Source organism: Ceratotherium simum, chromosome 14, assembly GCF_057802395.1.
Source record: "Ceratotherium simum simum isolate JZ-2026a chromosome 14, ASM5780239v1, whole genome shotgun sequence".
NCBI classification, from domain to species: Eukaryota; Metazoa; Chordata; class Mammalia; order Perissodactyla; family Rhinocerotidae; genus Ceratotherium; species Ceratotherium simum.
The window spans coordinates 8,756,081-8,769,711 of NC_141913.1; the positions used below are offsets into that span (position 1 = coordinate 8,756,081).

Below are 13,631 nucleotides of genomic sequence, written 5' to 3' on the forward strand. Positions count from 1 at the left end.
CTCTTCTTTTGTAGAAATTTGATTTGATAGTGCTTACTTGGCTTTAACATTAGTATTAACATGTGGTTTGTTATGGTAACAAGGAACTGCTAAGAATTTAATTTACGCTAGGTGTGTTTAATTTACGCTTACTAGTGGAACTAGAACAACATGTCATTCATCTCAAAGAAGTAAACACTCACATCTTAACAAGTAAAACTGTGGGAAAAGAGACTGGTATCGTCATGCTGGAATGGGCAGGACAACTTTTCTTGCTGAATGGCCTGCAGCCAGGTTCCAATGTAACCAGGTTCCAGGTCCAGTATACAGATTCCTGGACTGTAGGCAGGTTCCAGTGGTTAGTTCTATATTATAGTTAAAAAACAGTACACTTGTTCCTGAGCAACATATATTTGTTTTAAATTTTGTCAAACAATAGCTTGGAAAGTGACTAGAGTGGAATTTAACAGCTCACTAAAATGCTATGTAGATGGTATTTACCATTCAGTACTTATTATATTATTGAATATTGATTACAATATTAATGTTTTCAGAAATGTGAATAATCCTTCCATCTCAGATTGTATTTCATCTACTTTCAGTTAGGAGACCCCTGCCCTCCAAATTTAGACCTGTATATGTTAAATGTAAATTTTTTATAGAAGACCTCAACACAGAATTCTATAATATTGCTCCATGTCTGTAAATATTATACTGCAAGCTACATAAAGTTATCGATCTTGTATTTCTTAATGTTTCAAGATTCATTCAGAAATTCATTAGATTTAAAGTGTTTTCATGTTGGAAGGAAGAGTTTCTTGCTTCTAATCTAAATCATTGTAGAAATGATAGGCAAAGAACCTTCAAGAGAATAGACTTAAGATAGAATCCGAAACTAAAAATTTGTTATGCAAGGTATATTTTCACTTTGTCAGTACTTCAAAGATAAGTACTTTTTTAGTGTTCTGATTACTTTTAAGGTTATATGTCTTTAACACGATGAGCTTATGACGTTTTCTATTTCCCAGTTAGTTTTTGAAGCATAATAGTAAGTTTGGTTGTTAGTCCTGAATTATCCAAATTAGCTATTTATATAGAAACATTTTAAAAATATATTTTAAATTTATATTACTCTGCCTTCTTTTCAGTTGTTTATTATAATATGCACTCTAAATGTATGAAAATAAATGCAAATTAAATACTAATTTAATGAATAGTCACATAAGGCTAAATTGCTTATGTATCTAATAAAATAGTTTTAATAAGAATAATTAGTGGGCTAAATTGGTGAAGTGGTACTTTTGTCTTTAGGTATACCATCTACATATAAGCTTTTCACTTGGAGAAAAACAAAATTCGTTTACCATGAATATACATTTCAAATTATAGTATCAGCGTAAAGCTTATTTATATAGCAGTTAAACATCTTTCAGGAAATTAAAGTTGATTGCAAGAGCTCAATAAGATCAGTTTGTGTTATAAGCGGATCTATTTGTTGGTTCTAATATCAAGTCATAACCTATTTCCTGTTCTTTATTCACACATTGGAAGATGTGTCAATTGACCCAACCTTAGTTAGGCAAGCTCTTAGAATGTTTTGTCATGTTATTCTGAACTACCTTCTGACCAATCACATACATTTCATAAATATCCCACTTGTGAACTTTGCTCATTGGCTCTGTCTCCTAATCAATCTATCAGTCTAAGGCTAATTTAATATTATTTTTAGAAAATGTTAAATCCTATTCTATCTTTTTTTTTTTTTTTGGTGAGGAAGATTGGCCCTGAGCTAACATCTGTGCTAATCTTCCTCTTTTTGCATGAGGAAGATTTGCCCTGAGCTAACATCTGTGCCAATTTTCCTCTATTTTGTATGTGGGATGCTGCCACAGCGTGGCTTGACGAGCAGCGTGTAGGTCTGCGCCTGGGATCTGTACCCACGAACCCCAGGCCACTGACGTGGAGCGTGCAAACTTAAGCACTACGCCACCGGGTCGGCCCCCCCATTCTATCTTACTTCTTACACTCAATACATTTTGGACTTACTCTCCCTGTCATTATTTACTATCAAGAGAATGCAATATAATTTAATACTAACCTACAATAAATTTAATTTGGAAGAGAATATTTTGGAGGAAAAACATATTCTAGAGCCCTGAAGAATTAATTCAATTGGTAGTAGGAAGAGCACTATCCTTTGAGTATATAGAAATCCTTGGCCAACTAATCTGATGTCATATGAAATAATAGATATAAATAGATATAAAATGCCTTTGGAAAACTCAGATACCAGGTACAGTAAGGTATAACTTGGACTGTCAATGTCACAGTTCCTTTCTTTGGTATAGATGATTGCAATTTGAATTTTTTAAAATTATTTAAACCTTTTAATCACCTTGGTATATTGCTCTCAAAATCTCAAAATACATTTAACAAAGGCTTCTTCTTTGAAGTGATTCTTTAATTGGACTCAATTATATGGGTTTCTAATTTTTTAGTTTATTTTTTATTTTTTTGTGAGGAAGATCAGCCCTGAGCTAACATCCACGCTAATCCTCCTCTTTTTGCTGAGGAAGACAGGCTCTGAGCTAACATCTGTTGCCAGTCCTCCTCCTTTTTCTCCCCAAAGCCCCAGTAGATAGTTGTATGTCATAGTTGCACATCCTTCTAGTTGCTGTACATGGGATGCGGCCTCAGCATGGCCAGAGAAGCGGCGTCGGTGTGCGCCCAGGATCCCAACCTGGGCCGCCAGTAGCGGAGCACGCGCACTTAACCGCTAAGCCACGGGGCCGACCCTAATTTTTTAGTTTAATAAGGTTAAAATATTATCCAATATTAAATCTTAATGCTTTCCAAGGTTGCTGATACATCTCTCTGACAAAAATAAAATGTATATTCTAAGTTAAGCTTTGACTTCTCTTACTCAAGCTATTTGTTGAAATTTATTACATATTCTAAAGGAGTGGGAAGTATATTGACATTTGCTGCATCTACTATGTTCTAAGAACTGTGCTAGGCGTTTTACACACAATATCTCATTTAATCACTTAATCCTTCTGACACCTCTTAGAGAATGGTATTAGTTTCCTTAACTTACAGATGGAGAAAAGAGAACTCAGAGAGTTAAATAATTCCCAAGGATAAACTAGTTTGTAGCAGTCAGAATTTGAATTGATCTCATTTTGGCTCAAAAGCCCATATGTTTTTCAATATACTACCTTTTCTCTTAATTGTAAAGATAAGAAAGAAATGGAAGTAATTATTTTCCAGAGTCCACTTGGACTTAACTAAATTTACCAAATTTAGAAGCATCCCTCAGGTAGGCTTTTACCTGTGAAAAGATAAGGGGATTAGGAGAATTAACATTTAGTTCCAGGAATCTGAATTGACATATTCTGAGCTTTTGGTTCTGAAGCTTTCTGTAGTCCCATTTCCTTGGAATTCCTGAAGTTAAAAACGTTTAAAGCATTTTTTGAACACTTGTGTGCAGAGCATTGTATCAAGAGCTCACCCCTTAATTAACAGGTTCTATCACCTGTAAGATGGGTTTTAAATCCTGCAATTCTGGTCTTCATAACCTTATTGAAATTTTCCTGTCAGTTCTAACCAAATTTTAGAAGTACTAACTTCTTAGGCAAATTGTAAACTATATCCATGTGAGTGACTAAAACAATGCAAAAATACATACATACATACTAAGAAAATAAACAGTTGAGAGTTTAAAGCAATATTAAGTCAGAAAATGACAGCAGGATCCACAACTACTCTGGGCAAATGTGAAGGAATGTGAGGTACTCTTATCGGTTTGATGCAAAATTTTATGATGGCATTAAGAGATTAGGGTTGGAAGGGGTAGTCACCTTCATTACCAATGGCAACCCCATAAATTCAGCCACTCTGCCGAAAAAGTTTGGGGGCAGTAATGATATAGATTAACATATAAAAGCAAATAATTTCTTAGTTCAGCAAAAACTCATTAACATAACTATATAACACAATTTTACCTTTTTACAAATCCTTTAGAAAACAGATTAGATTTCATGTAGTATTCAGAAGAGTCAGTGTAGGATACTGAAAAAATATTAGTCTGAGTTTGTATTCAGGAAACTGGGATGTTCTGGTCCCAGCTCTACCTTTGGATTGTGAAGTAGTGATACAGCTACATTTTTGGGCTTTTCATTCAACTCAAAAATGAGGAGTTGGATTCATTAGTTATTCTTTAAGAGTCTTTCTAGCTCAAAAATGTCACGATTCCAAGTGCTTTTGGTAGGAAACACATGCAGATATTCAGGAAGGAAAGAGGTTACAGTTGTTAAGAAAGCTAGCATTGTTGACAAAAAGAGGCATTGTGTGCAACTGTGTGGCTAGGAATAAAGACAAAGGAATGCATCCCTGGCTAGACTTAAAAAATAAAAAGATTTTTAACTGAGAAAACACTTTTTGACCTGGGCCCTGAGAATATAGGGCTATATATACACACACGCAGACACACACATGTACAAACACACTTGACTCTTAATTTGATTGAAATCCATATTCCTTAATTTTAATCGAAACATCATGAGTTGTCAATATTAAAAGGAATCAATTTATGGAAAATACATAAAAGTCATATTTAATACGACTTTTATATATTTGAAACTGAAAATTCTAGTAAATGAAAACTATAGACTAGAATCCCTCTCCAGAATTTAGAGTTAGGCTTGAAATTTTACCCATAGATTTTATATGAAATACATATCTAGTTCCTAAATAGCTTTCCTCAAAACCGTAAACATAAAAAGTGCTCAGTAAATAAATTAGAACCCCAGATTAAGTTTATCTTTAAACAGTAAGCCTTGTATTTTAAACAGTATGGTTTACATTTTCTAAATTACTCTATATATTTACCAGAAACACTAAAGTATAGTGTATTGACATATATCTATATCTTGCTTGAAAACTAATTGAAAAGAGTAAAATTCAACCAACTAAAAATTTCACTCTGTATTCCCCCCAAATTGTCAGAATACAGTTTATGCTGAATAAAATTAATTTTGGTTTGCTGAATCAGCACATTCCTTTTGCAGATTCAACATTACATAGCTTTTTAGAAGTTTAGCTAAATTATCAGAAGTTTTATGCAGAATGTCTTGGAGTAGGACTAAAAGGTATCCAAAGGGTTTCCCTGCAAAAAACTGAAATCTCATCTGAACGTTTCGTCTCACATATTTTTTAATTCTTCATTAACATCCTAGAGAAACTCTTTTAGCCTTTGAGTTTGAACGTGGACTCCAGGGGCAATGCAAAGGATGCATCAGTCTTGCTGTTCAAAGCATTCATATTAAGATGGCCTACAGATAGCTCTTGAGAGGAAAATATTCAGTATAAATCTGTTAAAAAAGTTATTTTAATTCCCAGATAAATTCATATGTCAGCTAAATTGATTCATATGTTATGCTAAATTGAATGCCCAGAAGATGGGTGCATTTAATTCAATCTAATATTAATAACCAACGGGGTAATTTGGTATGCAAAATAAAGGGATTGGTAACTTTCATTTTAAATGACACAAACTACTAAAATAAATTAGAGCAAAGAAAGAAAAGTAAAAGAATTATTTTAAAATATAAATGAAAAGAAGATCCAAATATCCTTGAACCTAAAAAGTTTTTCAGTCCTAAATAGGCATGACAAAACCTGTCTTCATTCCTTTCTATTCAGCTCAACAAGTACTTTTGAGCTCCAATAGTTAATCAGTTACCAGATTCCACAATCTTTGTTTTTCACACTTCTCAATTCTTGCTGTGAATTGTTCCTCTATGTACTTAGGATCACCAAGCAGGCCGAGACTATTTTTTTTTATGCCTTAAAAAGGCAATTATTATTTTATCCACAATTAGGTTTACCATATAAAATTGTTGCCATATAGCAACAGCCTGTAAAACTTAATAGTATATTATCAAAGAAGTAGATGGTTCGAGATGAATCGTTAATAGATGAAATATATTTAGTAAAATTATTCAGCCTTAGCTTTCTTAATGACTATAGCCATGCCCAACTTACAAAAAAAAAAATAGCAAAAGTGTATTATATACCAAATAACCTTTATCAAAACAAATCAATGAACATGTATGCAAGTATTATAAAACAATATGTCACCAGCTTTACATAAAAGGTATAATGTAAATATTACCATGTTAAAAATAGATAAGTTCTTAAACATCATTTCTTAATTTAACCTTCTAAAAGTGCATAAAAAATTGAGAAATACAAAAAAAGTATTAACTTACCTTTCAATTTATTTAGAAAACCTCTGCTCTTGGCCAAAAGCAGAAGGTGTTTCACTGCTGACTTTCCCTGAAGCTATGAACTTGAACAGTAAGACAGAGGAAGCCACCCCTCTGGACCATACTCGAGTTTGCTAGACACTACTGCTGTGTGGAAGAGTTCTGCTGCATCTAAGCTATATACAGTGTGCAATGAAGAACCTAATATGCCTTTCATTTAACTGGCTGGGCAGGTTTCTACCGTCTGTGGAACATGGAATCAAACCAGAATATGTTGGCATAACAGGCCAGTCAAACCGGTTCTTCTGTAGATCAGGAACCTGTCCAACCAGTCTGCATCAAAGGCTTGCCCAACAAGCTGCAGCTGCTCAGCCCTGCTAAGCTTGTACCGGGTGAGTTATCCCCACCTCCGTCAACTCCCAACAAACTGCTCAGAATGTTGTAGCCTCCAGCAAAATAATTCAGAGTTCTAGTAGGAGGGGTAGATCTGTAGCAGGTATAGAAAGAGTCCATTGTTATAAACCTCTCATTGTAGATACTTGAGTATCTATCATCCTCAGAGGTAGGTAATCCTTTTTTTTGTTTTGTTTTGTGAGGAAGATCAGCCCTGAGCTAACATCCATGCTAATCCTCCTCTTTTTGCTGAGGAAGAGTGGCTCTGAGCTAACATCTATTGTCAATCCTCCTCCTTTTTTTTCCCCCCAAAGCCCCAGTAGATAGTTGTATGTCATAGTTGCACATCCTTCTAGTTGCTGTATGTGGGATGCGGCCTCAGCATGGCCGGGGAAGCGGTGCGTCGGTGTGCACCAGGGATCCGAACCCGGGCCGCTAGTAGTGGAGCTTGCGCACTTAACGGCTAAGCCACCGGGCCGGCCCTAGGTAGTCCTTTTTAAAAGGTACTCCAAGGATCTCTGCAGACTAAAGCCTCTAGAAAGAGATTATCTACAGTAAAGAAGAATCCATATGCCTGACCTTTTCCACTAGTCCGTTTGTCTCTAGTTGGTCTAGCTTAGCCTTGAGGGGGAGGTTGATAGTCCCCACAAGGGTAGTGGCCCTGAGAGCTGGAAGGAAGGGTTTGTAGAGGGAAGAAAACAAAGCATAAATTGACCAAACATTTGCCTGGGTGTGTTACCTTCCTTGTACTCAAATGATCCTCATACCATTCCAGTCCAAAAGTGGAAAAACTGCTATTTCTTTCTACTGGGACAGCTTGGAGAGGTTTCCCCTTGCATATTCAACAGTTGAACACAAATTATTGATATCTACTATGTGCCGGGAACTGTGCCAGGAACTGTGCCAGGTATAGGGTTACAGTGGTGAAAAAGACAAGTTTAGTAAGAGATGGGAGCAATGTCCAAGTTCACAATTAAGCACATCTAGTAATTTTTTGGAAGGAAGAAGTGAGCAACACAAGATGACATTTTGACAGAAAGTGGTTTGTATTAAGGGAGATCATGTGAGATTTGTTCTTACTCTCATAATACTTGCACATTTAGAGACAGTCTTTCCTATCTACTGTTGCAGTGATTCTCAGACTTTCCTGCTTAAGTATCATCTGAAGTTCTGATTAAGAACGCAGATTACTGGATCTCCCTGCCGGAGGTTCTGATTCATTAGGTCTGGGATGTTACCCGAGCACTCCTGGTGATTCTGCTACAGTTGTTGCAGAGACGGTAGGCCCAGACTCCATGCTGAGCTGCTTTTCTATTTTTGTACCTAATTAAATAGAATACTTATTTTGCCGTATTCATTTTTGTATCTCCAGTGTCTAGAACACTGACACTTAGAATGTATTTAATAAATGCTTATTAAGTAAATATCTATTCAGCTGCAGCACCTGGTAGATCCTAGGTGAATCACAACTAGTAACAGTTATGTGAATCAAACTGTATTAACTACTATAATTATAATAATTGAGGTAGGAGCACAGAAAAGGGAGCAAATATGACTGAGTGTGGGAAAGACTTCACAAAGGAGATGGTTTAGAGACTTTCCCCGGGGCCGAGCCGCTGGCATAGCGGTTCAGTGTGTGTGATTTGCTTCAGTGGCCCGGGGTTCGCAGGTTCGGATCCTGGGTGCACACCGACGCACCGCTTGTCAAGCCATGCTGTGGCGGTGTCCCATATAAAGTAGAGGAAGGTGGGCACAGATGTTAGCGCAGGGCCAATCTTCCTCAGCAAAAAGAGGAGCATTGGCATCAGATGTCAGCTCACGGCTAATCTTCCTCACAAAAAAAAAAAAAAAAGGATACTTTTCTTTTTCAACCGTGACCAAAGATTGCTATCTGCAGGATAACAAAAGGTTGAGGGAACAATCGAAAGAATGCCTTTGATTTGAAACAGTAATAAAAGTTTTAAGTACCTGAAGACACCATGACTTCAAAACTTAGTAAGGTTATTTTCTAGAGCAGGGGTCAGCAAATTTTTTCACAAAAGCTCAGAGAGTAAATATTTTATAGTCTGCGGGCCAGATTGTTTCCACTATTCAACTCTAACATTGTAGCACAAAAGCAGACATAAACAATAGTCAGTGAATGGGTGTGGCTATGTTCCCAATAAAATTTTATAAAAACTGATGAAAGGCCAGTGGGCCATAGTTTGCTGACCCCCGTTCTAGAGTGAAACTTGTGAAAATTAACAAGATTGCATAATTGTTTAGAAAAATGGTGTTGGGAGTCAGAAAGTCTTGGGTTCCATCCCAGTTCTGTTCCGTATTAGCTTTGTCACCTGAATCAAGCTTTAGTTTTATTTATAAAATGTGGATGAAAGTGATAGTATCTACCCCTTAGAGGTATTATAAGATTCAAATAATAAAATTCCTGTGAGGCTTTATCCAAAAATCTAGTACTCAGTAAGGGCCCAATAAAGTGTCAGCTAAAAAATAAAACTAGTTAAGCATGGTAGTTGAACATAAGTATTTATTTCCATTATTTCTTAAAGTCCCACTAAAATGACAGTAAAGAACCAAAACAGCATGAACTCTTAAGGATCAAAAAGAATGAGAAAGGAAGCAGACAAAAGATGTCCATAAATTTTGGAAGAAGGAATGAGGATGAGTGGTGACTGATTTTTTTTTTTTAATTGCGGTAACATTGGTTTATAACATATAAATTTCAAGTGTACATCATTATATTTTGATTTCTGTATAGATTACATCATGTTCATTACCCAAAGACTAATTACAATCCATCACCACACACATGTGCCTAATCATCCCTTTGCCCGGTCTCCTTCCCCACTTCCCCTCTAGTAACCACCAATCCAATCTCTGTCTCTATGTGATTGATTGTTGTTGTTTTTATCTTCTGCTCATGAGTGAGATGGTTCGCTATTTGACTTTCTCCCTTTGACTTATTTCGCTTAGCATAATACCCTGAGGATCCATCCATGCTGTCACACATGGCTGGGTTTCATGGTTTCTTATGGCCGAGTAGTATTCCATTGCATATATATACCACATCTTCTTTATCCATTCATCCCTTGGTGGGCACCTAGGTTTCTTCCAAGTCTTAGCTATTGTGAATAATGCTGCAGTGAACACAGGGGTGCATGTATCTTTACACATTCGTGTTTTCCTGTTCTTTGGATAAATACCCAGCAGTGGAATAGCTGGGTCGTATGGTAGTTCTGTTCTTTTTTTTGAGGAATCTCCATACTCTTTTCCATAGTGGCTGTACCAGTTTGCACTCCCACCAGCCGTGTATGCGAGTTCCTTCTCTCCACATCCTCTCCAATACTTGTTGTTTGCTGTCTTGTTAATTATAGCCATTCTGATGGGAGTGAGGTGATATCTCATTGTAATTTTGATTTGCATTTCCCTGATAGTTAATGATGTTGAACGTCTTTTCATGTGCCTGTTGCCCATCTGTATATCTTCTTTGGAGAAATGTCTGTTCAGCGCTTTTGCCCATTTTTTAATTGGGTTGTTAGTTTTTTTGTTGTTGAGATTTAGGAGTTCTTTATATATTTTGGATATTAACCTCTTATCAGACATATGGTTTGTGAATATCTTCTGCCAATTGTTAGGTTGTCTTTTCATTTTGTTGATGGTTTCCTTTGCTGGGCAGAAGCTTTTTAGTTGGATGTGGTCTCATTTGTTTATTTTGTCTTTTGTTTCCTTTGCCCAGTCAGACATGGTACTTGAAAATATGTTGCTAAGACCAGTGTTGAAGAGCGTACTGCCTATGTTTTCTTCTAGAAGTTTCATGATTTCGGGTCTTACATTGAAGTCTTTAATCCATGTTGAGTTAATTTTTGTGTATGGTGTAAGATAATGGCTTACTTTCATTCTTTTGCATGTGGCTGTCTAGTTTTCCCAGCACCATTTATTGAAGAGACTTTCCTTTCTCCATTGTATATTCTTGGCTCCCTTGTCGAAAATTAGCTGTCCATAGATGTGTGGGTTTATTTCTGGGCCTCGATTCTGTTCCATGTTTTTGTACCAGTACCATGCTGTTTTGGTTACTATAGCTTTGTAGTATATTTTGAAATCAGGGAGTGTGATATCTCCAGCTTTGTTCTTTTTTCTCAGGATTCCTTTGGCTATTAGGGGTCTTTTGTTGTTCCATATAAATTTTAGTATTCTTTGTTCTATTTCTGTGAAAAATGTTGTTGGAACTTTGATAGGGATTGTATTGAATCTATAGATTGCTTTAGGAAGTATGGACATTTTAACTATGTTAATTCTTCCAGTCCAAGAGCATGGAATATCTTTCCATTTCTTTATGTCTTCTTCAATTTCTTTCAACAATGTTTTATAGTTTTCAGTGTAGAGATCTTTCACCTCTTTGGTTAAGTTTATTCCTAGGTATTTCATTCTTTTTGTTGCAATTGTAAGTGGGATTGTATTCTTAATTTCTCTTTCTGCTACTTCATTGTTAGTGTATAGAAACAATGTATGTTGATTTTGTAACCTGCAACTTTGCCATATTCATTTATTATTTCTAAAAATTTTTTGGTAGATTCTTTAGGGTTTTCTATATATAAAATCATGTCATCTGCAAATAGTGACAGTTTCACTTCTTCCTTTCCAATCTTGCCTGATTGCTCTGGCTAGGACTTCTAATACTCTGTTAAACAGGAGTGGTGAAAGTGGGCATCCTTGTCTGGTTTCTGTTGTTAGAGGGATAGCTTTCAGTTTTTCACCATTGAGAATGATATTAGTGGGGCCGGCCCCTTGGCTTAGCGGTTAAGTGCGCGCACTCCGCTACTGACAGCCCACGTTGGGATCCTGGGCATGCACCGACGTACTGCTTGTCCGGCCATGCTGAGGCGGCATCCCACATACAGCAACTAGAAGGATGTGCAACTGTAACATACAACTATCTACTGGGGCTTTGGAGAGAAAAAGGGAAAAAAAGGAGGAGGATTGGCAATAGTTGTTAGCTCAGGGCCGGTCTTCCTCAGTAAAAAGAGGAGGATTGACATGTATGTTAGCTCAGGGCTGATCTTCCTCACACACACAAAAAAACAGAGGATGATATTAGCTGGGGCTTTGTCATATGTAGCCTTTATTATGTTAAGGTACTTTCCTTCTATAAGAGTGGTGACTGACTTAGCAGAACAGAGAAAGAGGAAATGTACTTGCAATAATAAAGACAAGTCTATCTCTGCTGCAGAATCCTAGAAAACTTAGGAATTGTAGACACCAGGTACCTCTAAATATACTTGGGGAGTTGAGGGGGCTTGAAATGGGAGGATTAGTTGAAAGCTGCTTAAGAAGCAGTTTGCTCCTTAGATCCCTTCCCCAGCCCAGAAGCCTGGAGACTGCCCTTTCTTCAGTGTTGACAGACAATAGGTAGGACTTGTTGATTCATGCTGGGAGAGATTGTCCCAGGATGGTTCTGGGCTTGAGAATACCAGGCAGGGCTGAGGGTAAATGGTAAAGTTCCACACTGAAAGCAATGAGATTGTGTTAGTTTCCTATGGCTGCTATAACAAATTACTACAAACTTAATGGTTTAAAAAGACACAAATTTATTATCTTACAGTTCTGGAGGTCAGAAGTCCACTATGGGTTTCATTGGGCTAAAATCAGGGTGTCAGCAGGGTTGAATTCCTTTCGGGAGGCTTTAGGGGAGAATCTGTTTTCTTGTCTTTTCTAGCCTCTAGAGGAAGCTGCATGTCTTGGCTCATGGCCCCTTTCCATCGTTAAAGCCAGTAATGGCCAGTTAAGTCTTTCACATGTTGCATCATTTTGACATTGACTCTGCTGCCTTCCTCTTCCATATTTAAATCCAACTGTATAATCCAGGGTAATCTACCCATTTTAAGGTCAGCTGATTATCAGTCTTAATTGTATCTGCAATCTTAATTCTCTTCTACCATGTAACATAACATATTCACAGATTTCTGGGATTAGGATGTGGACATCTTTGAGAGACCATTATTCCACAGAGGTTAGGTCAAAGTCTATATATTGAATGGTGGCATGCCCAGGTCCATTCCTCTGCTTGACTTCTGAATACTAGTAACCAGGTTCATACTCTTCACTCAGAAAGCAGGAAACTGGAGAATCTCCCTCCAAGAAACTCTCAAAACTCTCATCACCATAATGCAGTGGTTATTAACTAGGGACAGTTTTGCCCCTGGGGACCATTTGGCAATGTCTGGAGAAATTTTTGACTGTAAACAACTGAGGGAGGTGGGGGAAAGGTGTGCTACTGGCATCTAGCGGCTAGGGGCCAGGGATGCTACTAAACATCCTACAATGCATAGGATAGCATATCATCCCCCACTCCCCATCCCCTAAAATAATTATCCTATCCAAAATGTCAATAGTGCCAAAGATGAGAAACCCTACTCTAATGTTAAGCCTACCAGTCAACATTATCCTAATATAAATAAATAAATTCCATGTAGGCAGGCAGAGTTGTGAATTAGCATTTTTGTCTCTCAGTCTAGGTATAGAGAGCATCTAACATGAAAGAGACAAAAAGAAACCAATAGATAAAAAGAACTTAAAGAAAATAGTCAATGTAGGGAGCAGAATAATACTTTAAAAACTCCACCGTATTAATAACTTAAAAAGAAATAAGAGAAGATACTGATTACATAAAACGAGAACAGAAGGCTATCTAAAAGTGGAACTTTAGGAGAATAAGAAAGAGATACTGGAAAGTAAAAATATGATATCAGAAATAGAGTCAACAGAAATTGGAAGATAGGGCCGGCCCCGTGGCTTAGCGGTTAAGTGCGCATGCTCCACTATTGGCGGCCGGGCTTCGGATCCCGGGAGCGCACGAACGCACCGCTTCTCCGGCCATGCTGAGGCCACGTCCCACGTACAGCAACTAGAAGGATGTGCAACTATGACCTACAACTATCTACTGGGGCTTTGGGGGAAAAAAAAAATTGGAAGATAAAGTTGAGGACATCTACACAG

At 37.1% G+C, this 13,631-nt stretch overlaps 2 protein-coding genes across 2 annotated transcripts in view; one reads left to right on the forward strand and one right to left on the reverse strand.

Annotated features, from left to right (window-relative positions):
- Positions 1-6,484, reverse strand: part of RBBP8 (RB binding protein 8, endonuclease) — a 106,666-nt gene extending 100,182 nt beyond the window's left edge. Inside the window, exon 1 of the mRNA XM_087438982.1 lies at positions 6,252-6,484. The gene's annotated coding sequence lies outside the window, so the exon portion shown is untranslated. The remainder of the gene's footprint in view (positions 1-6,251) is intronic.
- The window catches only part of LOC147915255 (uncharacterized), a 167,263-nt gene that overhangs the window by 14,578 nt on the left and 139,054 nt on the right, over positions 1-13,631 (forward strand). The gene's annotated exons all lie outside the window — the stretch shown is intronic.